The 24331-nt window shown below is 42.1% G+C and overlaps 1 protein-coding gene and 2 non-coding genes across 3 annotated transcripts in view; 1 reads left to right on the plus strand and 2 right to left on the minus strand.

Annotated features, from left to right (window-relative positions):
- Positions 1 to 24331, minus strand: part of LOC131380755 (uncharacterized) — a 517791-nt gene that overhangs the window by 322480 nt on the left and 170980 nt on the right. The window lies entirely within an intron of this gene.
- Positions 430 to 533, minus strand: LOC116479805 (small nucleolar RNA U13). The gene has a single exon (XR_004251110.1). It is a non-coding gene; the product is annotated as a small nucleolar RNA U13 (small nucleolar RNA).
- On the plus strand, positions 815 to 894 carry LOC116479786 (small nucleolar RNA SNORD74). The gene has a single exon (XR_004251092.1). It is a non-coding gene; the product is annotated as a small nucleolar RNA SNORD74 (small nucleolar RNA).

Consider the following 24331-nt stretch of genomic DNA (forward strand, 5'->3'; position numbering starts at 1 on the left):
GTTCAAGACCAACCTAGGCAACATAGTGAGACCCCGTAGTAAGACCCTGTCTTTAAAAAATAAATAAATAAATAATAAAATGCTTATACAACCCTCTTGAAAAAACTGGCCTGGGACCTGCTTTACAGGGTTTCCAGCCTTACTCTTTTTTCACTGAGTTTTTGCGTTTCATGAAGGCATCACAATATATCTTTTTTAAAACAGCCCATAGTTGGAAACTTAACTAATCAAAATGAGCCACCTCTCCTCATTCATACAAATGAATGGAAGAGATCGGAGCCCACACAGCTGCCAGGCTCTATGCAGGGCACTTGGCACATAATCTGCAGGATCTTTAAAATTTTATTTTATTCTTACTTTGTTTTACTCTTATTTATTTATTTTATTTTATTCTTTTTTTTTCTTTTTTAGTGTTTTTTTGAAAGTTCTTGTCAGATGGGTAATGTGTCAAAATCATAACAAGGTTTAAGGGAGGTACAGCTCACACATGAGCATGAAAACCCAATTACCATGCTTATGAACTACAAAAGGATCACAGGATATTTTTGTAAGTGCCTACCCAACAGATCTCCCCTCCTTCTATGGCACAATATGTCCAGTGTTGAACTAGTAGCATTCACATTTCCCCACAAGTGTCACGAAACGGGGACTCTCTCCCAAATTTCCCCAGCAGTAAAACCTGATTGGTCTAAGGTCTGCAGGGTGGTTCTAGTCCTCTTGCCAGTGATTGATTAGACATGACTGTATAACATGACTGGGAGGTGGGAGGAGAAGAGATTCCAAAAGGAAAGGGTTTATGCTCTTAAAAAGAGCTGTATGATGCCTCTGATGAAGCCTATGTTAGTAGAGACATCTGAGAGTGTAGATGAATGCCAATGGCCCTCATGGAAAGAGAGAGAGAGATGAGAAAAAGCACACTCTTTTTTTACATCTCCATGTGATGTCTGGAATTACAGCAGCCATTTTGTGATCATGAGAGCAGCTGGCTTGGCTAAGGACAAAATTTGTCACACCAAACATGGCAGAGAAGAAAGAAGATTCTGGATTCTTGATAACATTTTTGAGCCAATGGACTAACCAAGACTGGAATTGGTCTTCCTTGGGACTTCTTAATATGTGGGATAGTGAATTTTCACATTGAAGTAAATTTTGAATGGAGTTTTCTGTTTCTTATAGCCAAAACCATCTTACCTGCTACAAATACTTTATTTAATTTCATCTTTACAACAGTCCTATATCTGTGGACATTCTCATTTTATAGATAAAAATCTGAGATTTGGAAAGTTTTAGTAACATGGCCAGGCACCGTGGCTCACACCTGTAATTCCAGCACTCTGGGAGGCCAAGGTGGGAGGACTGCTTAAGCCCAGGAGTTTGAGACCAGCCTGGGAAACATACTGACACCCTGTCTCTACCAAAAAAAAAAAAATTACCTGGGCATGATGGCACATGCCTATAGTCCAGCTACTCAGGAGGCTGAGGTGGGAGGATTGCTTGAGCCCAAGAGGTCAAGGCTGTAGTGAGCTGTGATCGCGCCACTGCACTCCAGCCTATGCAACAGAGCAAGACCCTGTCTCAATAATAATAATAATAATAATAATAATGGATAGAACGACCACACAGAAGTAAGGAGAGAGAGGACTTAAACAACATAATAAACCAACTAGAGCTAACAGACATATACAGAACACTCTGCACAACAGCATATACATTCTTCTGAAGCGCACGAGACATTTTCCAGAATAGACTATACATTAGGCCACAAATTAAGTCTCAATACATTTTAAAAGATAGATATTATAGGCCTGGCGTGGTGGCTCATGCCTGTAATCCCAGCACTTTGGGACGACAAGGTGGGTGGATCACCTGAGGTTGGGAGTTCGAGAGAAGCCTGACCAACATGGAGAAACCCCATCTCCACTAAAAATACAAAATTAGCCAGGCGTGGTGGTGAATGCCTGTAATCCCAGCTACTCAGGAGGCTGAGGCAGGAGAATCGCTTGAACCCAGGAGGTAGAGGTTGCAGTCAGCTGAGATCATGCCATTGCTCTCCAGCCTGGGCAACAAGAGCGAAACTCCGTCTCAAAAAAAAAAAAAAGATAGATATTATATAAAGCATCTTCTCTAAGCACAATAGGATGAAGTTAGAAATCAATAACAGAAGTAAAACTGGAAAATTCCCAAGTTTGTGGAAATTAAACAATGCATCAATAATCAAAAGACCAGGTGCAGTGGCTCAAGCCTATAATCCCAGCACTTTGGGAGGCCAAGGTAAGTGAATCGCTTGACCCCAGGAGTTCAAGACCAGCCTGGGCAACATAGTGAGACTCCACCTCTATTTTTTAAAAATATATAAAAATAAAAATAAATACAGTAAAAAAAATGAAAAACCAAATAGATCAAAGAAAAAATTGCAACAAAAATTTGAAACTACAGAAGAAAAAAACAAAAACAAAAACACAACCAACCAAAACTTACAGGACATAGCAAAAGCAGTGCTAAAAGGAAAAGTTATAGCTATAAATGTTTAAATTTAGGAACAAGAAAGATCTCAAATCAACAACCTAACTTTACAAATAAGAAACTAGAAAAAAAAGAACAAACAAAACCTAATGCTAGCAGAAAGAAGAGAATAACAAAGATTAGAACAGAGATTAATGAAATAGAAAATAGGAAAACAAAAGGGAAAATTAATAAAACCAAAAGTTGGCTCTTTGAAAAGATGGACAAAATTGACAAACCTTTAACTACATGGACTAAAAAAAAGAGAGAAGTTGACTCAAATTACTAAAATCAAAAATGAAAATGGGAAAATTACTACCAACTCTACGGAAATAAAAAGGATTGTAAGAGAGTATTGTGAACAATTGTATGTCAACAAGTAGGATAACCTGGATAAAATGGAAAGATTATGAGAAACACAAAACCCACTAAAACTAAATCACGAGGGGACAGAAAATATGAATAGACTGATAACTAGTAAGGAGACTGAATTAGTAATCAAACATCTCCCAACAAAGAAAGGTCCTGGACCTGTTGGCTTCACTAGTAAATTCTACCAAATATTTAAACAACTAATACCAATCCTTCTCAAACTTTTCTTTAAAAATTAAAGAGGAGGAAACACTTCCTAAATCATTCTATGAGACCAGCATTACCCTAATACCAAAGCCAAAAACACTAGAAGACTACAGATCGATATCCTTTATGAACATGTGTGAAAAATCCTCAGCAAAATATTAGCAAACTGAATTTAGCAGCATAGTAGAAGGATCATACACTATGAGCAAGTAGGATTTATTCCTGGAATGCAGGGACAGTTCAACATATGAAAATGAATTGGCCGAGCTCAGTGGTTCATGCCTGTAATCTCAAAACTTTGTGATACTAAGGCAGGAGAATCACTTGAGCTCTGTTGTTCAGCCTGGGCAACATAACAAGACCCTATCTCTACATAAGTTAAAAAATTAACTGGGCATGGCCGGGCTTGGGCTCATGCCTGTAATACCAGCACTTTGGGAGGCCAAGGAAGGTGGATGACTTGAAGTCAGGAGTTTGAAATCAGCCTGGCCAACATGGTGAAACCCATCTCTACTAAAAATACTGAAAAAAAATTAGCCAGGTGTGGCCAGGCGTGGTGGCTCACACCTGTAATCCCAGCACTTTGGGAGGCTGAGGTAGGTGGATCACCTGAGATCAGGAGCTTGAGACCAGCCTGGCAAACATGGTGAAACCCCATCCCTACTAAAAACACAAAAAATTAGCCAGGCATGGTGGCAGGCACCTGTAATCCCTGCTACTTGGGAGGCTGAGGCAGGAGAATCACTTAAACCTGGGAGATGGAGGTTGCAGTGAGCCGAAATAGTGCCATTGCACTCTAGCCTGGGCAACCAAAGTGAAACTCCATCTAAAAAAAAAAAAAAAATTAGCCAGGTGTGGTTGTGGGTGCCTGTAATCCCAGACTTGGGAGGCTGAGGCAGACAATTGCTTGAACCCGGGAGGCAGAGGTTGCAGTGAGCCAAGATCATGCCACTGCACTTCCAGCCTGGGCAACAAAGCAAGACTCCGTCTCGCAAAAATAAATAAATACATAAATAAATAAACAACAACAAAAAAGCTGGGCATGGCAGCACACAGCTGTAGTTCCAGCTGGTCGGTAGACTGAGGTGGAAAGATCACTTAAGCCTGGGATGTTGAGCCTGTAGTGAGCTATGATTGTGCCACTTCACTCCAATCTGGGCAACAGAGTGAGACCCTGTCTCTCAAAAAAAGAGAGAAAATCAATCAATGTAATACACCCCATTAACAGAATGAAAGGGTTAAAGAACTACATGATCATCTCAATTGATGCAGAAAAAGCGTTTGACAAAATTCACCACCTTTTCATGATAAAAACACTCAACAAACCAAAAACAGAAAAAAGCTACCTCAACATAATAAAAGCCACATATGAAAAATCTATAGCAGACATCATACTCAATGCTGAAAGTCAAAAAGCTTTTTCCCTAAGATGAGGAAAAAAACAAAAATGCCCATTATCGGCCTGGTGCAGTGGCTCATGCCTGTAATCCCAGCACTTTGGGAGGCCAAGGCAGGTGGATCACCTGAGGTCAGAAGTTCAAGACCAGCCTGGCCAACATGATGAAACCCCGTCTCTACTAAAAATACAAAAATTAGCCAGGCATGATAGCATGCACCTGTAATCCCAGCTACTCTGGAGGCTGAGGCAGAAGAATCACTTGAATCCGGGAGGCAGAGGTTACAGTGAGCCAAGATCACACTACTATACACTAGCCTGGGTAACAGAGTGAGACTCCATCTCAAAAACAAAAACAAAATGCCCATTCCCTCCACTTCTATTCAACCTAGTACTAGGGGTTCTAACCAGAGCAATTAGGCAAGAAAAAGAAATAAAAGACATCCAAGTTGGAAAGGAAGAGGTATAAATTGTTTCTGTTTGCAGATAATATGATCTTAAGTGTAAAAAACTTAAAAAGATTCCACACCAAAAAAAAAAAAAAAAAAAAAACCCTGTTGGAGCTCATAAATTAATTCAGCAAAGTGGCAGGTTAAAAAGTCAACACATAGAAACCAGTTGCATTTCTGTACACTAACAATTAACAATCTGAAAAGAAAATTACAAAACAATTTCATTTACAATAGCATCAAAAAAAAAAGTAAACCTAAACCTGGGAATGAACTTAACCAAGAAGGTGAAAGACATGTACAATGAAAACTACAAAACACTAATGAAAAAAAGTAAAGAAGACATAAGTAAGGCCAGGTGCTGTGGCTCATGCCTGTAATCCCTGCACTTTGGGAGGCTGAGACAGGCGGGTCACCTGAGGTCAGGAGACCGAGACCAGCTTGACCAACATGGTGAAACCCTGTCTCTACTAAAAATACAAAAATTAGCCGGGCGTGGTGGTGGGGGCCAGTAATCCCAGCTACTTGAGAGGCTGAGGCAGGAGAATCACTTGAACTCGGGAGACGGAGGTTGCAGTGAGCTGAGATGCTGCCACTGCACTCCAGCCTGGGCAACAGAGTGAGACTCCGTCTCAAAAAAAAAAAAAAAAAAAAAAAAGACATAAGTTAATGAAAGCATATCTTATATTCGTGGACTGGAAGACTTAGTATTGTTAAGATGTCAATGCTACCCAAAGTGATCTGCAAATTCACTGCAATCCCTATCAAAATCCTTGTGAGGTTTTTGCAGAAATGGAAAGTTCCATTCTAAAATTCACATGGAATCTGAAGGGACTCTGAATAGCCAAAATAATTTTGAGAAAAAAAAGAAAAAGCTGGAGGACTCATACTTCCTGATTTCAGAACATACTACAAAGCTACAGTAACCAAAATAGCATAATACTGGCATAAAGACAGACATATACACCAAAGGAATAGAATGGAGAGCCCAAAAATAAACCCTCTCATATACAGCCAAATTATTTTTGACATAGATGCCAATATTATTCGATGGGAAAAGCCCAGTCTTTTCAACTAATAGTGCTTGGAAAACTGGATATCCAGATGTAAAAGAACGAAGTTGGGCCGTTATCTAACACCATATACAAAAATTAACTCAAATTTGATCAAACACCTAAATGTAAGACCTAACACGATAAATCTCTTAGAAGAAAGCCAAAAGCTACATGACATTGGATTTGGTGACAACTTTTTTGGATATGACTCCGAAGGCACAGGCAACAAAAGAAAAAAATAGACATATTGGACTTCGCGAAAATTTTAAATATGTGTGCATCAAAAGACAATATTAACAGAGCAAAAAGGCAACCCACAGAACGGGAGAAAATATTTGCGAATCATATATCTGATAAGGGATTAATATCTAAAATATATACAGAACTTCCAAAACTTAATAACAACAACAAACAACCTGATTTTAAAAACGGGCAAAAAGGCTGGGCATGGTGGCTCCTGCCTGTAATCCCACCACTTTGGGAGAGATCACTTGAGGCCAATGGATCACTTGAGCCCAGGAGTTCAAGACCAGCCTGGGCAACATGGCAAAACCCTATCTCTACAAAAAATGGGAAAATGAGCTAGGTGTGTTGGTGCATGTCTATAGTCCCAGCTACCTGGGAGGCTGAGGTAGGAGGATCGCTTGAGCCCAGGAGGTGGAGGCTACAATGAGCAGAGATCAAACCACTGCACTCCAGCCTGAGGAACAGAATGAGACTCTGTCTCAAAAAAAAAAAGAGAAAAAAGAGAAAATGATTTGAATAGACATTTCTCCAAAGAACTTATACAAATGGCCAATAAGCACAGGAAAAGATGCTCAACAACACTAATCATTAGGGAAATGAAAATCAAAACTACAAGATACCACCACCTCACACCCATTACATTGACTACTATCAAAAAAATTGAAAATAACAAGTGTTGGTGATGATGTGGAGAAACTGGAAGCCGTGTACACTGGTGGCAGGAATGTATTAGGTTGGGGCAAAAGTAATTGCAGTTTTGCCACTGAATGTAATGGCAAAAACTGCAATTACTTTTAATGAAATGGTGCAGTGACTATGTAAAACAGTGTGGTGGTTCCCCTAAAAATAGAATCACTATGTGATCCAGCAATTCCACTTCTGGGTATATACCCAAAAGAATTGAATGTAGGGTCTCAAAGAGATATTTATACAACCATGTCGATAGCAGCAATATTCGCAATAATTAAAACATGGCAGTAACCTGGGTGTCTATCAATGGATTAACAGATAAACTATGTTATAGCCATAAAATGGAATATTATTCAGCCTTAAAAAAGAATGAAATTCTGACATATGCTACACCATAGCTGAACTTTGAGGACATTACGCTAAGTAAAGTAATCCTGTCACAAATGACAAATACAGTATAACTCCACTTATATGAGATACTTAGAGTAGTCAAAATCATAGAGACAAAGTGAAATGGTGATTGCCAGGGACTGGGGAGAGGGAGGAATGGTGATCTATTTCTTTTTCTTTTTTTTTTTTTTAGACAGTGTCTCACTCTGTCAGCCAAGCTGGACTGCAATGGCCCAATCACAGCTCACTGCAGCCTCAACCTCCTGGCTCAGGCAATCCTCCCACCTTGGCCTCCCAAAGTGCTGGAATTACAAGCATGAACCACCATGCCCAGCCTACTTTTTAATGAGTATAGAGTTTCAGTTTTACAAGATGAAAAGAGTTCCACAGATGGATGTTGGTGATGGATATACAATATTGTGAATGTATTTAATACCACTGAATTGTACAATTTAAAATGGTTACAATGGTAAATTTTGTGTTATGTGTATTTCAATTGAAAAAGTTGAAAAAAAGAAAACTTTCCTTTTTGTGTGTGAGACAGGGTCTCACTCTGCCGCCCAGGCTGGAGCACAATGGCATGATCTCAGCTGAATGCAACCTCCGCCTCCCAGGCTCAAGAGAAAAGAAATATTTCTTAGACCATAGAGCTTAGTGGTTAAGAGAAAACTTTGGTGTCAGCAGACCCGGGTTTAAATCCTGCTTCTGCATGACCTCAGGGCCTCTTTAGGGCTCTTTTTCTCTATGCAGAATGAAGATAGCAATTACTATAACATAAGGTTGTGATGTAGACTCAGAGAAACTATGTATGTAAAGTACTTCTGCATGCCCAGAAAAAGAATGATGGCTATGGCAATTATTAATATTATCATGCTTCTCACTGTTACCCTATTCAGTAGGCAGCCAGCATTTTGTTTTTGTTTTTGTATGTTTTTCGTTTTTTTGTTTTTTTGTTTTTTTTTTTAGATGGAGTCTGGATCTGTCGCCCAGGCTGGAGTGCAATGGCACAATCTAGGCTTACTGCAACCTCCGCCTCCCGGGTTCAAGCAATTCTCCTGCCTCAGCCTCCCTAGTAGCTAGAAGTACAAGCACCCACCATCATGCCCAGCTAATTTTTGTATTTTTGTAGACAGGGTTTCACCATGTTGGTAAGGCTGGTCTTGAACTCCTGACCTCAGGTGATCCACCCACCTCAGCCTCCCAAAGTGCTGGAATTACAGGCATAGCCACCATGCCCAGCTAGCAGCCAGCATTTTGAATGGAAAGAGAGCATCTTGTTCCCAATACCACAGAGAAGTGTCATCAATTTCACTTCAGGCCTCTTAGAGCCTCCCTGTCCATGCTAAAACTTGGAGCTCCTGGTCTTCCTGCCCAGCCACCAACAAAAGCAGCCCAAATCCCTGGGAGCACCTTTGTCTCTGCTCACATCACCTCCCTCCCACCACTCCCAGGGCCCTGAGAGCTTTGATGTTCACGTGGCTGCATGGCAGGGGCAGGAACATAAAATCCTACTTGTTCTCTCTCTCCACAATACCACCTTTCCGCGATTTAGAGGGAGACACAGATAAAAGAGCAGGTTTTTTCTCTTTTTCTTTTCTTTCCTTTTTTTTTTCAGCACAAATGGTGGTTTCTCTTTACCAGCCGCTACTTCAGAGCCACGCCAACATCAAAGAGCATGAAATCAGCAGAAACTCAAGCCAGAGGACTTCTGTCCCACCCTGGGGTGGTGTGGGGGGTGGGGAGAGTTTGGCTGTTTACAAAAGAAACAAAGTGGAGAGGAGAGGAGGGAACTGTGCGTAGAGGAACATCCCACTGAGGATGGCAAAAGTTTGTTTTCTTAGCATTTCCCCTGTGCCACATTAAGCTTGCCAAACAGATGGGACTTAGACAAGGAGGGATGCGGGAAAAAGAAAGCTCAACTTGTCTCACGAATAAATCTTGAGTTGACTTGACATCTTCTAGTCCAGAGGGATTAAGGTGGTAACAGTGGGTTGGCCTGTGTATGTGAGTATTCAGGTAGGACTCACAAGTCCGATGACATTCTCTGCTCTAAATCCATGTGACTGTGTGCAAGGGCAGAAGGAAAAAAAGAAAAGGTTTTGCTTGCATAACTAGGAGGCCTATTGTTTTACGGAGTATGCCCCATGAGCCAGGTCCTGTGCTAAATACCTCACATGTAGCAACCATAGGGTAGGTAGGCTTACTTTTCCCACTTTACATATGTGAGAACTGAAGTTTAGAGAGCTGAAGTCCAAAAGGAGAAGCAGGACCTCCACTCAGATCTGCATCAAAATGTGTGTTCTTGGCCAGATATTATAAAGCTGCTTCCCACAGGGATTGAGTATAACTTAGAAAAGTGACAAACAAGATACTATTGTAGGGCATCTGTTATTGGTGGGAATGTGACTCCAAAAAAGATACATTTAAGTCGGAACCTGCAGCCCAGTACTTGTAAATGTGAACGTATTTCGAAACAGGGTCTTTACAGATGTAATCAAATTAAAATGATTTATTGGGTTCAGGAGAACCCTAATCCAATGACTAGTGTTTTTATTTGGAGAGGGAGATTTAGCCACGGATCCTCACAGAGGGAAGATGGCCGTGCGAAGGCGGAGGAGGGAGTTGGAGTTGTGTTGCCCTAAGTGAAGGAAGACCAAGGATTGTGCAGCCCCCAGAAGCTGGGAAGAGGCCTGGAAGTGTCCTCCCCTAGAGCCTGTGAGAGCGTCTCATGCCAACTCCTTGATTTTGGACTTCTAGCCTTCAGAATTGTAAGGGAATAATTGTCTGTTGTTTTAAGCCACCCAGTGTGTGGTACTTTGTTACAGCAGCCCTAGCAAACTAACATCACATCTGTTTTTCTTTGGAGAGAGAGACCAAGACAGAGAGACACAGGGACAGAGAGTGTTGTGGGGTGGGAATAAGGCAAGACTTCAATTTTCAGACAAATAACGTAAAGATTATCTCTAGCATACTGGTCTGGGGAATGAGGCAAAGATGCCAGCCACTAGAGAGAGAGACAGAGAGAGAAACTGAGGGGGGTGGTGGGGTGAAAGCAGTGAAACAAGGGGTTTAACTGAAGTAAGGGAACCAGGAAGAAAGAGAAGGGAGCTGGAACTCAAGTGAGACAGGTCAGCTCCTTGAACATGAAGAGAGTCAAAGAAGGTTCCAGGGTTCCCTGCCAGGAGGGGAGGGGTTGAGAAAGAGCAGGATGCTGCCACCGTCCACCCCTGAGGACGACCTTGCCCGCGCCACCGCCCCTGCCTTCTCACACCTCAACAGGGCTCTTGCGTCAGACTCTTCTTCAGTTACTGCACTCAGGGAACATGTATTTAGCACTCACAAAGTGACAGGCACTGAAGGGGGGAGGTGGGGAGGACTGCCAGGGACAGAGAGCCGCACTAAGGACCCAGGGAATGGAGAGCCCTATGACATCTTCAGCCTGGACTGCTCTTCACTTCCCCATCAGCCTAGAAACTGTCCGCTCAGACTTCTAGGCCCACTCAACTTGGCTAGGGCCTGCACCACCTTGCTGGGCCCATGATACCTTCCGTACACCTTTAATGCTTGGTAGCTGTATTGTTTCTTTCTATCTGTATCTAGATCTAGATTTCAAAGAAAGCAGATCCAGAAGCTCACAGTCTAATGGAGAACTCATGTGTCTCAACCTCTATCTAGACCTACATATAGACCTAGATCTAGATAAAGACATACATGGTTTTCTCTTTTTTTAGGAAAAAGAAAAAAAAGGAGGCCAGGCGCAGTGGCTCATGCCTGTAACCCCAGCACTTTGGTAGGCCGAGGCGGGTGGATCACTTGAGCTCAGGAGTTAGAGACCAGCCTGGCCAACATGGTGAAACCTCGTCTCTACTGAAAATACAAAAATTAGCTGGGCATGGTGGTGGGCACCTGCAATCACAGCTACTTGAGAGGCTGAGGCAGGAGAATCACTTGAACCCGGGGGGCAGAGGTGCAGTGAGCAGAGATCTTACCATTGGATTCCAGTCTGGCAGACAAAGTGAGACTTCCTCATTAGACTGTGAGCTTCTCTGGAAGGTAGGGCCAGCATCCTATTCATCTCCATCTAGTCTGTGCCTCTGTAGAGCCTGGTGCAACATAGTTGATCAGCAAATAGTTGACAAATGAATGTTCTGAGTATTTTAGAACTCAAACAACGAAAAGTGTAAAATAATTTTAAAGAATAAGCCGGTGACATAAATGCACAACTCATGAAATAAAATACAAATGGCTCCCAATCGCACGCACTAGTCACGTCAACTCCAGTCATAATAAGAACAGAAGTTAAAGCCATGCTGAGAACATATTTTACCTCTTAGCCTGGCAACATGTCGTATCAGGAGGCTGGGGAGGGAGCAGGGCACAGGCAGGCTCATACCTGGAGTGTGAAATGATGTGTCCCTAAGGAGGGTAATTTGGCATTGCCAATCAAAATTACAAATATGTTTATCCTTGGTCCAAAAATCTCACTTCTGGAGGATATCTGCGAATATTTTACAGATCTGCAAACATAAAATGGCTGTATGTATAGGGTTACATTTCTACATTGCTTGTAACAACAAGATATTTAAACCAAACCAAAGGTCCTTCTCTAGAGAACTGGGAAGATAACTTGGGTAGGGGCGGGGACCAGGGTGGATAGCTGGCGAGAGAGGAAGATCTCTCAAGGCGTAACTTTCATATGAGGTTGATTTTTTTTTTTTTTTTGAGACTGAGTCTCGCTCTGTTGCCCAGGCCATAGTGGCGCGATCTCGGCTCAATGCAACCTCTGCCCCCTGGGTTCCAGTGATTCTCCTGGCTCAGCCTCCCGAGTAGCTGGGATTACAGGCACGGACCACCACGCCCAGCTAATTTTTATATTTTTAATACAGATGGGGTTTCGCCATGTTGGCCAGGCTGGTTTTGAACTTCTGACCTCAAGTGATCCACCCACCTCGGCCTCCCAAAGTGCTGGTATTACAGGCATGAGCCATCGCACCCGGCCGGGTTGATTCTTGCATTATGTGAATGTATTATGTAGTCAAAAATGATGAATTAGAAATGAAAAACAGGTACATAGTATTAAGTAATACATCTAAAGATAGGGTTGGAAAAGTCTTACCCCTGTCTTGTCCACTTCAGGAAGGTTCACAGAAAGACATAAACATGACTCTCAAACTCAGAATAACTTAAAATTTTTAAATGGCATTAAAATGTACCTATCGGTTAACTAATTTTCTGAAAGACTTAAGATGGCATCTATTTTCCTTAAGAACAACAACAAAAAAGCATCATACCAACCAAAAGCCCCTAAGTCATCTGAAGGAAATGCCCCATTGCTCGCTGTGGGGAATTTTATATGCTCAGGACATGGGCTGCCTAACCACTATGTTCCCTCATTTTCCCCTGCCAATTCCATCAGAATTTTATTTATTTCCTACTTTCAACTTTTTCTAGCCATTTTCGACCTCTTTTTCAGAATGCAATATCCTCACAAATCTTGGACTTTTCTTTTTTCATTTTTTCCCTCTCTGCCCCCACCAACCTGTCTTGGACTTTTTTTTTTTTTTGAGACAAAGTTTTGCTGTTGTTGCCCAGGCTGGAGTACGATGGCACGGTCTCAGCTCACTGCAACCTCTGTCTCCTGGGTTCAAGCGATTTTCCTGCCCCAGCCTCCTGAGTAGCTGGGATTACAGGTGCTTCCCACCATGCCCGGCTAATATTTTGTATTTTTAGTAGAGATGGGGTTTCACCCTACTGGCCAAGCTGGTCTCGAACTCCTGACCTCAGGTGATCCACCCACCTCAACTTCCCAAAATGCTGGGATTACAAGCATGAGGCTCCCCGCCCGGCCTGTCTTTGACTTTTCTAGCCTCCATGCCATCTATCAAAGTCTTCTAAGATCTCTGACTCAATACAACTTACACATTTATACTCAAAAATCTAGATTGCCTCCTAGGCATATGATGCCCTACCCAAGCCAGGACACAATAAATACCTCATGTAACCAAATAAATGTCTCATAACAGTCCTGTAAGATGAAGACCATCACAATCCATCTTCTCAGCATTTTACAGGTTTTTTTTTTTTTTTTGAGACTGAGTCTCACTCTGTTGCCAGGCTGGAGTGCAGTGACTCAACCTCCGCTCACTGCAACCTCTGCCTCCCGGGTTCAAGTGATTCTCCTGCCTCAACCTCCCGAGTAGCTGGGACTACAGGTGTGTGCCACCACGCCCAGCTAATTTTTGTATTTTTAGTAGAGATGGTGTTTCACCATGTTAGCCAGGATGGTCTCGATCTCTTGACCTCATGATCTGCCCACTGTGGCCTCCCAAAGTGCTGGGATTACAGGAGTGAGCCACCACACCCGGCCTTTACAGGTATTTTTTAAATGGAGCCTGTAGAGGTCAAGCACTTTATCCAAGGTTATGCAGTAAGGGGAGGTGGGGCCAGGAAGTCATCTTGAGCAGTCTGACTCCACGGCCCACTCTTCACTAGCACTGCCTCCCTAGATGCCCCCAAAATGCTTCTGGCCATAGACCTTTTCTTCTGCTTCTCATCCCTCTATGCTTCTTTACCTTCCATGCATGCATTCATTTGTCCATAATATCCCTGGCCACCTGCTGTATGCCAGGCACTGTGCTAGGCGAGGAGGATGCAAAGATTAAGAAGACAGTAGTCCCTGACAGCAGTCCCTGACTTTGAGAAGCTTACAGCCCATAGAGAATGCACAGAGGTAAAGGACAACCCCATGCACAGGAGGTTCTACAATGTGAGCCTAGGATAGGGCCACCCACACACACTTGTATGCCTTTCTTGTTTTTCCTCCTCTGCTCAAAAAGTCTTCATTTAAGGCCCTGTGTTCATCATGATGGGAAAATCAGCTCAAGAAAACTTCAGGAGGATTCCTCCAGGTAAATTAAGTTACCCAAACAGACTAACACGCTAACAACTTTCAGATTTGGAATCTGCTCCTCTGGAGCCTAAAGTTTGATGAGTGTCGTTTCATGTTGAAACAAGAACAAGAGGATTGCTTATGTTTGCTTCTTTCTGCGAGAATCTAGGTTGAAAACAAAATGAAAAGGAAATCTAATCTGAGGACACTTCTCAAATAGAAGTCAGAGGAAAGAGCAATAAAGAAGCCCTCTGAGATCTTACCTGTTACCCTTAAATGTCGTCTTCCTTATCACAGTCCAAAGGACTCATGTTACTAATACCATTGTTCTGAGAAAGCTAGGAAGGACAGCCTGCTGAGCAAGTATGCAGTCTTCTCTGTGATCTATTCTGTCTTCACAGGCAAGAGTCATTACCCATGTTCCATCCCCCAACAAAGCATCAAAACCAACCACACAGACCTGGGTTCAAAGGCAGACTCTACCACTTAACTGAGAGATCATCAGTGTCCTTATCTGGAAAGTGGAAATGATCCCTAACAGGTGCAAAGACTCTAGCCTTAGGCATAATCAAATTCAAAGCCTTATTGGGACACTCTCATAACCAGTCACCGCAGACTTTCACCTGCACAACCATCTAGCTCAGCTCTTGTGCTAATATAATATATCAGAGCCCTGGCCCCATCTGCCCAAGCGACTTGTAATTATTTTTGCAGCCATAAGTCTGGCATCTAGTGCTGCAGATGGGTAGGGAGAATGGGTCCTATGGCCTGGGAAGAGAGGGAATTGAAAGCAACAAAGAGTATCCCAGCTGCAGTCACACAGACTGGGGCTCGGATTACACTCCAGACTGAGGATGCAGAGCAAGAGTACAAGGAAATCCAGGCAAAAAGAAATGCTGCAAGTTGGAGAGAAGGAAGTGTCCAGGATGCCCCCAGAGACAGAGTCCATAGTTAGACATCAGTAAAGCAGCACCCAAAAAATTACTTTGGAAGGAATTCCCTACTTCCCAAAAAAACACTCAGAAAATCACATTGAGGGAAAAAATCCGAACTATGTTGGACTGGCCTGAACTTTTGAATAGTTTAATACTGTTTTTAGTTTTAATACAGAGAAGCCAGGTGAAGATAGGGATTGGAAGATAGACATCATATTCTTCTCCATGCTAGGACCACCAAGGTTCCTAATCTGGCCTGGCCTATTAAATACCAATGAGATTTAATGTATGTCTCTCTAGATTGAGGGTCAGAAACCCAAATGCCTACAGAAGTCAGGCAGATTAGATAAAGGAGAAACTGTGCTAGGTGGGGGTGTAGGGGCCGGAACACAAATGCTCTATGGACACAGGCAGTTGTTAATCAGTCAATTGCTGCCACAGAGAAGCATGGCCTGGGTTGCTGGATCAATTTACTTTTACATTCCCACATGTTAATTCTAAAAATGATTTTTCCAACTGTCTTAGTCTATTTGAATTTCTATAATAAAATGCCATAAGAGGAGTGGTTAATAAACAACAGAAATTTATGTCTCCCAGTTCTCAAGGCTGCGAAGTCCAAGATCAAGGTACTGGCAGCTTTGGCGTCTAGTGAGGGCCCGCTTCCTAGTTCATAAACTGCTTCCTTTTTGCTATAACCCCACAGGGAAGAAGGGGTGAGGGAGCTTTCTGGGGCCTCTTTCATAAGGGCGCTAATCTCATTCACTACGGCTCTGTCCTCAAAACCTAATCACCTCCCAAAACCCCACCTTCTTATACTTCACATTGGGGATTAGGTTTTAACATATGAGTTTGGCGGAACATAAACATTCAAATCATAACACCAACCTATTTTGGGGGGTTTTTTTGGGGTTTTTTTTTTTTTGAGACAGAGTCTTACTCTGTCGCCCAGGTTGGAGTGCAGTGGTGCGATCTCAGCTCACTGTAGCCTCCACCTCCTGGGCTCAAGAGATTCTCCTGTGTCAGCCTCCCAAGTAGCTGGGATTGCAGGTGCCTACCACCACGCCCTGCTAATTTTTGTATTTTTTTTAAGTAGAGATGGGGTTTCACCATGTTGGCCAGGCTGGTCTCCAACTCCTGACCTCAAGTGATCTGCTTGCCTCAGCCTCCCAAAGATAGCACCAACCTTTGTTCAATTTATAAAAGATGCTTGAGCCGGGCGCGGTGGCTCACGCTTGTAATCCCAGCACTTTGGGAGGCCGAGGCGGGCGGATCATGAGGTCAGGAGATCGAGACCACGGTGAAACCCCGTCTCTACTAAAAATACAAAAAAAATTAGCCGGGCGTGGTGGCGGGCGCCTGTAGTCCCAGCTACTCGGAGAGGCTGAGGCAGGAGAATGGCGTGAACCCGGGAGGCGGAGCTTGCAGTGAGCCGAGATTGCGCCACTGCACTCCAGCTGGGCGACAGAGCGAGACTCCGTCTCAAAAAAAAAAAAAAAGATGCTTGAAATTAAAGTTTGATTAATTTCTATTTTCATTATGGATTACTAATAATATCAGCTAACACTTCCATAAAACTTACACGGCAGGCAGCATTCTAAGCGTTTTATTCACGTTGACCCATTTAATCCTCACAACAGCCATTTGAGGCAAATCTATCATCATCCTCCTTTTGTAAATTAAGAAATTGGGAGTCTCTGAGCCTACTCTGGCTCGAGAGGCTGCCCAATAAGAAATAAGAAATTGTTTTTTAACATTTAAAAGAAATTTAAAGAAAAAGAACAAACAAATTAAGAAATAGAAGCATAAAGTATCAAGCAAATTCTCCCAACTCACTCAGATAATTTGTGGCACAGCTGGAGCTGTATGGACAACTAACCCTGGGTTCAAGATGAGTTTAACTTTGAGGCTTCCTGAAAAGACATGAGAGAGCCCTCCTGTAAATGGTGAATGGTTTTCCTTTACCAAAATCTTTATAATAGCTCATTCCCCCAAAACCCTATAAATCAGAGAAGTCAACTCTGGGCCCTTGTTTGTGTTAGTCAAAAAGTTGCATTGGAGCAGAACCATACCTACTCATTTACGCATCCTCTGAGGCTGGCTTTGGTGTATGGTCTCTACCATGAGTAGTCATAACAGAGACCATGTGGCTCCCAAAGCCCAATATGTTTATTATCTGGCTCTTTGCAGAAATAGTTTGCTAACTGCTACTCTGAATTTTAAAAGATTTTTTAAAGTTCTTATATTCTATACTTAATTGTACTAGACTCAGATTAAGAAAAATATGTCCTCAAGGCCGGGCGTGGTGGCTTATTCCTGTAATCCCAGCACTTTGGAAGGGCGAGACAGGCGGATCACCTGAGGTCAGGAGTTTGAGACCAGCCTCGCCAACATGGCAAAACCCCATCTTTACTAAAAATACAAAAATTAGCCAGGTGTGGTGGCACACGCCTGTAATCACAGCCACTTGGGAGGCTGAGGCAGGAGAATCGCTTGAACCAGGGAGGCAGAGGTTGCAGTGAGCTGAGATCATGTCATTGCACTCCAACCTGGGCAAAAGAGCAAGATTCCAACTCAAAAAAGTAAAGAAAAGAAAAAGATGTCCTTGAGGCCAGGTGTGGTGGCTCCCACCTGTAATCTCAGCACTTTGGGAGGCTGAGGCAGGTGGATCACTTGGGGTCAGGAGTTCGAGACCAGCCTGGTGAACATGGCAAAACCCCATCTCTACTAAAAATACAAAAATTAGCTGGGTGTGGTGGCGGGCACCTGTAGTCTCAGCTACTTGGCAGGCTGAGGTGGAAGAACCACTTGAACCTAGGAGGCAGAGGTTGTAGTGGGACAAGATTGAACCATTGCACTCCAGCCTGGGCAACAGAGCGAGACTCTGTCTCAAAAAAAAAAAAAAAAACCCAGATCCATAAACTTTTATGGAAATTTTCAGTTTCTTCTATAAAAACAGAAAAAGAAACAATTCAAACCACAATTCCATTTCTCCAATTATCAAAAATCTGCCAATCTTTTTCTATCCAAAAAGATAACTTTTAGTGGTAAAAGCTGCTTTATTTTGGCAACTCTTCTTGTTTCTATTTTATTTAAGGTTTTTTGAATAACTAGAACATACTAGAATTGTGTTTAAGAAGACTGAGAATATATCTTACATTTGTGACTAATGACCCTCTTAGACTGAAAATCAATGTTTAGGCAATAAATGTAAATTTTACAGATTACAATAAAATAAAAACAAGTTAGTACACAGCTATAATTTGATGAGGTTAAGATGGTATTTTTAAACTAAAAGGTCAAGTTTCTTGTGGAAACAAATCTGTGTTTCCAAGGATTTTCTCATTAGTAACTGGTGGAATCATTTATAAACAAATAAGACAAACAACCTTTCCAGGCCTCAATTCTTAAGATAAGATATAGAGAAAGGTCATTTTAAGACTCTAGGAAGTGTCACACCATCAAGACCTTTCTAAAAATGATTGTTTAAATATACTGAAGATAAATACCTGAAGAAATTAAGTTGACCTTAAAGAAATTAAATTAAGTTGAATCATTGAATTTTGTCCCAAACTTTGCAGAACCAGAGATCATTTCGACTTTGCAGACTTCAAGCAGGGTATTTTTCTGCTCAACTGCAGTTGACATTTCTTGCATGGTAGGGAAAAAAAATATCTAAAATGGAGGGATACACTGTGTTCATGGATTGAAAGTCACAATATGTTAAAATATCAGTTCTCCCTAAATTGATCTATAGATTCAGTGCAATCACATTCAAAATTCCACCAGACATTTTTGCAGAAATTGACAAGCTGATTCCAAAATATATAAGAAAAAACAAAGGAGGTAGGATAGCCAAAACAATTTTGGAAAAGAATGTTAGCTGCCTCATACTACCAGGCCCCCCACCACCCTGGCTAATTTTTGTGTGTTTTTATAGACGGGGTTTCACTGTTACCAGATGGTCTCGACTGACCTCACCCAAAGTGCTGGGATTACAAGCATGAGCCACTGCGCCCGGCCTTTTTGTTCTTTTTAATTTTTTTTTAGAGACAGGATCTCGTTCTATTGCCCAGGCTGGAGTGAGTGGCATGATCGTAGCTCACTGCACCTGGGCTCCTGAGCTCAGGCTATCTTCCTGCCTCAGCCTCCTGTGTAGCTAGGACTACAGGCACACACAACCACACCTGGCTCTGATTTCAAGTCTTACTGTAAAGTTAACAATAATCAAGATAGTAAAGAAGGCCGGGTGTGGTGGCTTACGCCTGTAATCCCAGAACTTTGGGAGGCTAAGGCAGGTAGATTACCTGAGGTCAGGAGTACAAGACCAGCCTAGCCAACATGGTGAAACCCCGTCTCTACTAAAAAATATAACAAAAATTATTCGGGCACGGTGGTGTATGCCTGTGATCCCAGCTACTCAGGAGGCTGAGGCAGGAGAATTGCTTGAACCCAGGAGGTGGAGGTTGCAGTGAGCCAAGATCGTGCCATTGCACTCCAGCCTGGGTGACAAGAGCAAAACTCCGTCTTAAAAAAAAAAAAAAAAGATAGTAAAGAATAACTGCTGCAAATCACTTGGGCTTAATCAGGTGGTAAAGATTTTTGTTTCCAGAGTAACTAAAATTTTAAAAACTAGCAATATCAGCCAGGTGTGGTGGCTTACGCCTATAATCCTAGCACCCTGGGAGGCCGAGGCGGCGGGCAAATCACCCGAGGTCAGGTGTTCGAGACCAGCCTGACCAACATGGCAAAACCCCGTCCATATTAAAAATACAAAAAGTAACCAGGCGTGGTGGTGCATGCCTATAATCCCAGCTACTCAGGAGGCTGAGGCACTTGAACCCAGGAGGTAGCAGTGAGCCAAGATTGTGCCATTGCACTCCAGCCTGGGCGACAGAGCAAGACTCCATCTCAAAAAATAAATACATAAATAAATAAATAAATAAATAAATAAATAAATAAATATAAAAATTAGCCAGGCACGGTGGCACACACCTATAATCCCAGCTACTCAGGAGGCTGAACCAGGAGACTCGCTTGAACCTGGGGGGCGGGGGCTGCAGCGAGCAGAGATTGCACCACTGCACTCCAGCCTGGGGGACAAAGAGAGACTCCGTCTCAAAAAAAAACTAACAATATCAAGTGTTGGTAAAGATGTGGAGCAGCCAGAGCAAACTGGTGTGTACTTAGAAAAATGAAACTAAGTCAAACAAAAGACTTGGACAAGAGTGTTTATAGCAGATCTATTCGTAATAGACCCAAGTGTCCAGCAACAAGAGAATGGATTAAAAAGTGTGATATGTTCATATAATGAGATAACAAACACTCAGCAATAAAAAGGAACAAACTACTGATATGCAGAACATGATGGATACATCTCAAAATCATCAGCTTGGTTGAAAGAACCCAGAAACAAAAGAGTATATTCTATATTATCCCATGTGTATAAAGTTTAGGAACAGGCATAACTAGTGACAGAAATCAGAACAGTGGTTGCCTCTGCAAAAGGCAGGTATTGACCACAAAGGGACACTCAGGAACTTTCAAGGTGAAGGAAATGTTCTATACATATCTTGACTTGAGTGACAATCACATGAGTGTAATCATTTGTCCAAATTCGTTGACAAATTCACTTAAAATTGGTGCATTTTCCTGAATGTAAAATATATCTCATTTTTAAAACTTGTGTTTCCACATTGACCAGAAAGATCAACACATGATCTATCTTTTATTCATTGTGCTTTCATTTTTAGGACTAGTTGGCAGAAATCTAAGGCTTTAAACAGGTTGTCTATGATTCTAGTCAGAGGTATCAACATCTTAACACAAGACCCTCCTTCTTTCATTCATTCTACAGACTACAAAACGATCAAACACTGTTTCAATATATAATTTATACAATACATAATTTATACAAGAACATGGCACTGTTCTGGCTTTTTATATTCATTAGTTAATTTAAATTCTACTTTTTAAAAATGTGCAGTACGGGCCGGGCGCTTTGGCTCATGCCTGTAATCCGAGCACTTCGGGCGGCCGAGGCAGACGGATCACGAGGTCAGGAGATCGAGACCATCCTGGCTAACACGGTGAAACCCTGTCTCTACCAAAAATACAAAAAAATTAGCTGGGTGTGGTGGCAGGCACCTGTAGTCCCAGCTACTCCGGAGGCTGAGGCAGGAGAATGACATGAACCCGGGAGGCAGAGCTTGCAGTGAGCAGAGATCGCACCACTGCACTCCAGCCTGGGAGACAGAGTGAGACTCCGTCTCAAAACCAAAAAAAAAATATGCAGTACAGCCAGGCATGGTGGCTCATGCCTGTAAGGCAGGAGGATCACCTGAGACCAGGAATTCAAGACCAGCCTTATGAACAGAGCAAGACCCCATCTCTACAAAAGATTTAAAAACAAAACAAAAAAAAATTGCCGGGCATGGTGGCATGCGCCTGTAGTCCCAGCTACTCACAAGGCTGAGGCAGGAGGATTGCTCGTACCCAGGAGTTTGAGGCTGCAATGAGCCGTGATGGCACCATTGCACCCCAGCCTAGGTGACAGAGCAAGACCTTGCCTTAAGAAAAAAAAAAAAAAAATTGGGGTAGGAATATTTAACACATGAGAATCAAGGTTCAGAAAGGTCAGGGAACTTCCCCAAGATAACATAACTAAGGAGTGATGTCACCAAGATTCAAACCCAGATCCTAAGCACACACCCTTTCCTCTCCCCAGTAAACACTCTCACAACGCACACTTGTGTGTGTGTGTGTGTGTGTGTGTGTATGAAATATCCAAATTGCTAATTGTAGATTTTCCATTCTTTAATCACGAATCTGTGATAACAGGTTTTTTTTTGTGATATTTGAAATAAATAATTAAAGCCTTTATAAAGGTCTGGAGCACATGGAAAGTTTGAAACCATAGCCTGATTCACCATACCTGGCCCTCATTCTCAAACCCCTGTTTGCTTTGAATTCTAGAGACTGGAATAATGAGAGTAAAAGAAGGAAACACTTGTAGTGCTTGCCAAAGGGTAAAGGGGGAGTTTCTCTTGCTTTGTTTAGGTGTAAAACATAATTCTCTATTATCCTGCACACCAAAGTATTCCCAGCATCTTTAGAAAGGAGGCAGACATACTGTTTGCATTTTCAAATTTTAAAATTGAGGTGGCGGCTCACGCCTGTAATCCCAGCGCTTTGGGAGGCTAAGATGGGTGGATCACCTGAGATCAGGAGTTCGAGACCAGCCTGACCAACATGGTGAAACCCCATCTCTACTAAAAATACAAAAACGAGCCGGGCGTGATGGCAGGTGCCTGTAATCCCAGCTACTTGGGAGGCTGAGGCAGGAAAATCGCTTGAACCCAGGAATTGGAGGTTGCAGTGAGCTGAGACCACACCATTACACTCCAGCCTGAACAACAAGAGCAAAACTTCATCTCAAAAAATGAAATAAAATAAAATTGAAAGCAATTAGCAGGAAAAGAGAAATGAGCTTCCTCGTCTGCAACCACTGGCTGCTCTTCCAAGCCATGGTCCTTAGAATATGGTTCCTTACTGAATTTTTTGCTCTCATTAGTGGTTTTTAACGGTGAATTTCTAACTACCCAAGTCTATACCAAAGCCATAATTATTTAATTCTGATCTGTTAGAAACTTTCTAAGAATCCACCCAAAAATGCCAGAAAAATTCGAATGACTCTCATGTATATAGTGAGATTAGTATTCCACAGAAATGCCTCATTAATTTCGAAATAATTCACTTAAACCTTATCCTAGCAAAGCATAAAACAGCTATGAAAAAGAATAATATTGTGTAGATACCAAGACAGAAACAAGCTGAATGGCTGGTAATGTTTATAGATGAGCAATCAATTAACTGATGAAGAAAAAGAAAAAAAATCACTATTGAAAAAGCAGGCTTCTAGTCTAATATACTTCCATAATACTAATGCTCTAAAAGTCATTTTGCATCATCCACAGAAAGCTCCCACATATCTGGCCAACAGAATTGGAAGTTGGTTTCCAGTCTGTTTTCAAGTCCTAATCCTAGTTTCCCTAAAAAATAGTTTGCACTTTAAAGAGCCCAGGACAATAATTCCCCTGGAGACAATTTACTTTTGTGGCTGGCTTGTCATTCTAGATATAAACCATCTTAGGCATCAGCTATAAGCTAAAAAATCTCATTCATCTCCTTGGCTCTTGGAGCATGGAGATAATAAAAGTGTTTCCCCAGATCTTACAGCCTTCTGAGTTCCAAGCAGCAGTGAATATGATTCCCAGGACTGTAAATAGTCTTATAAATCTTGCCTTCCCTGACAGGTTTAACTTTTCGTTTTTCTTAAATATTAGCAATAAAAGTACTGTGTGTAAATATCCTCAAGATTTGGGCAAAGCTATCACAGGATTCAAAATACCCAGTGCCTATAAACAGACGGCTTTTCATACAGCTAACAGTGGAGAAGCAATTCCAGGGGTGTGCCAGGAATAAAAAGGAAAGATTCTAAATAATACAGTTGAGGTAGAATCATAAAGGAAAAAAAGTTAACTTTAAAACACGTAATTTTTGTTCTGCAGGCAGTTTCAAATTGGGTCATTCAAGCCAAGGTGTTTTTTGACTTTGGTTCTCCCTAGGGAAAAGCACACAGTAGCAAAGGATAATGAAAAGGCCTGGAGAACTTGGATACAGACGGTCTGGGATTTCAATCCCACTTTAACTCTCCCAAGACAAGAAACTTGAACAATAATAAATTGATAATAACAGCCAACAGTTATTGAAACTTAAAGTGTGGCGGGCTGTCTTAAGCGTTTTGTTTTTGTTTTTGTTTTTGAGATGGAGTCTCTGTCGCTCAGGCTGGAGTACAGTGGTGCGATCTCGGCTCACCGAAACCTCTGCCTCCTGGGTTCAAGTGATTCTCCTGCCTCAGCCTCCCGAGTAGCTGGAATTATAGGCGTGCACCAACAAGCCCAGTTAATTTTTGTATTTTTAGTAGAGAATGGGTTTCACCATGTTGGCCAGACTATTCTCAAAATCCTGACCTCAAGTGATCCGCCTGCCTCAGCCTCCCAAAGTACTCGGATTACAGGCGTAAGCCACTGTGCCCAGTCTTGTCCTAAGTGTTTTATGTACATTAACTCATTTAATTCTATGAGGTAGTGAAGTGTTTAGGAGGATAAGTTCTGGAGCTACACTGTTTGAGTTCAAAAACT

This window comes from Hylobates moloch, unplaced genomic scaffold (genome assembly GCF_009828535.3).
Source record: "Hylobates moloch isolate HMO894 unplaced genomic scaffold, HMol_V3 SCAFFOLD_12, whole genome shotgun sequence".
NCBI classification, from domain to species: Eukaryota; Metazoa; Chordata; class Mammalia; order Primates; family Hylobatidae; genus Hylobates; species Hylobates moloch.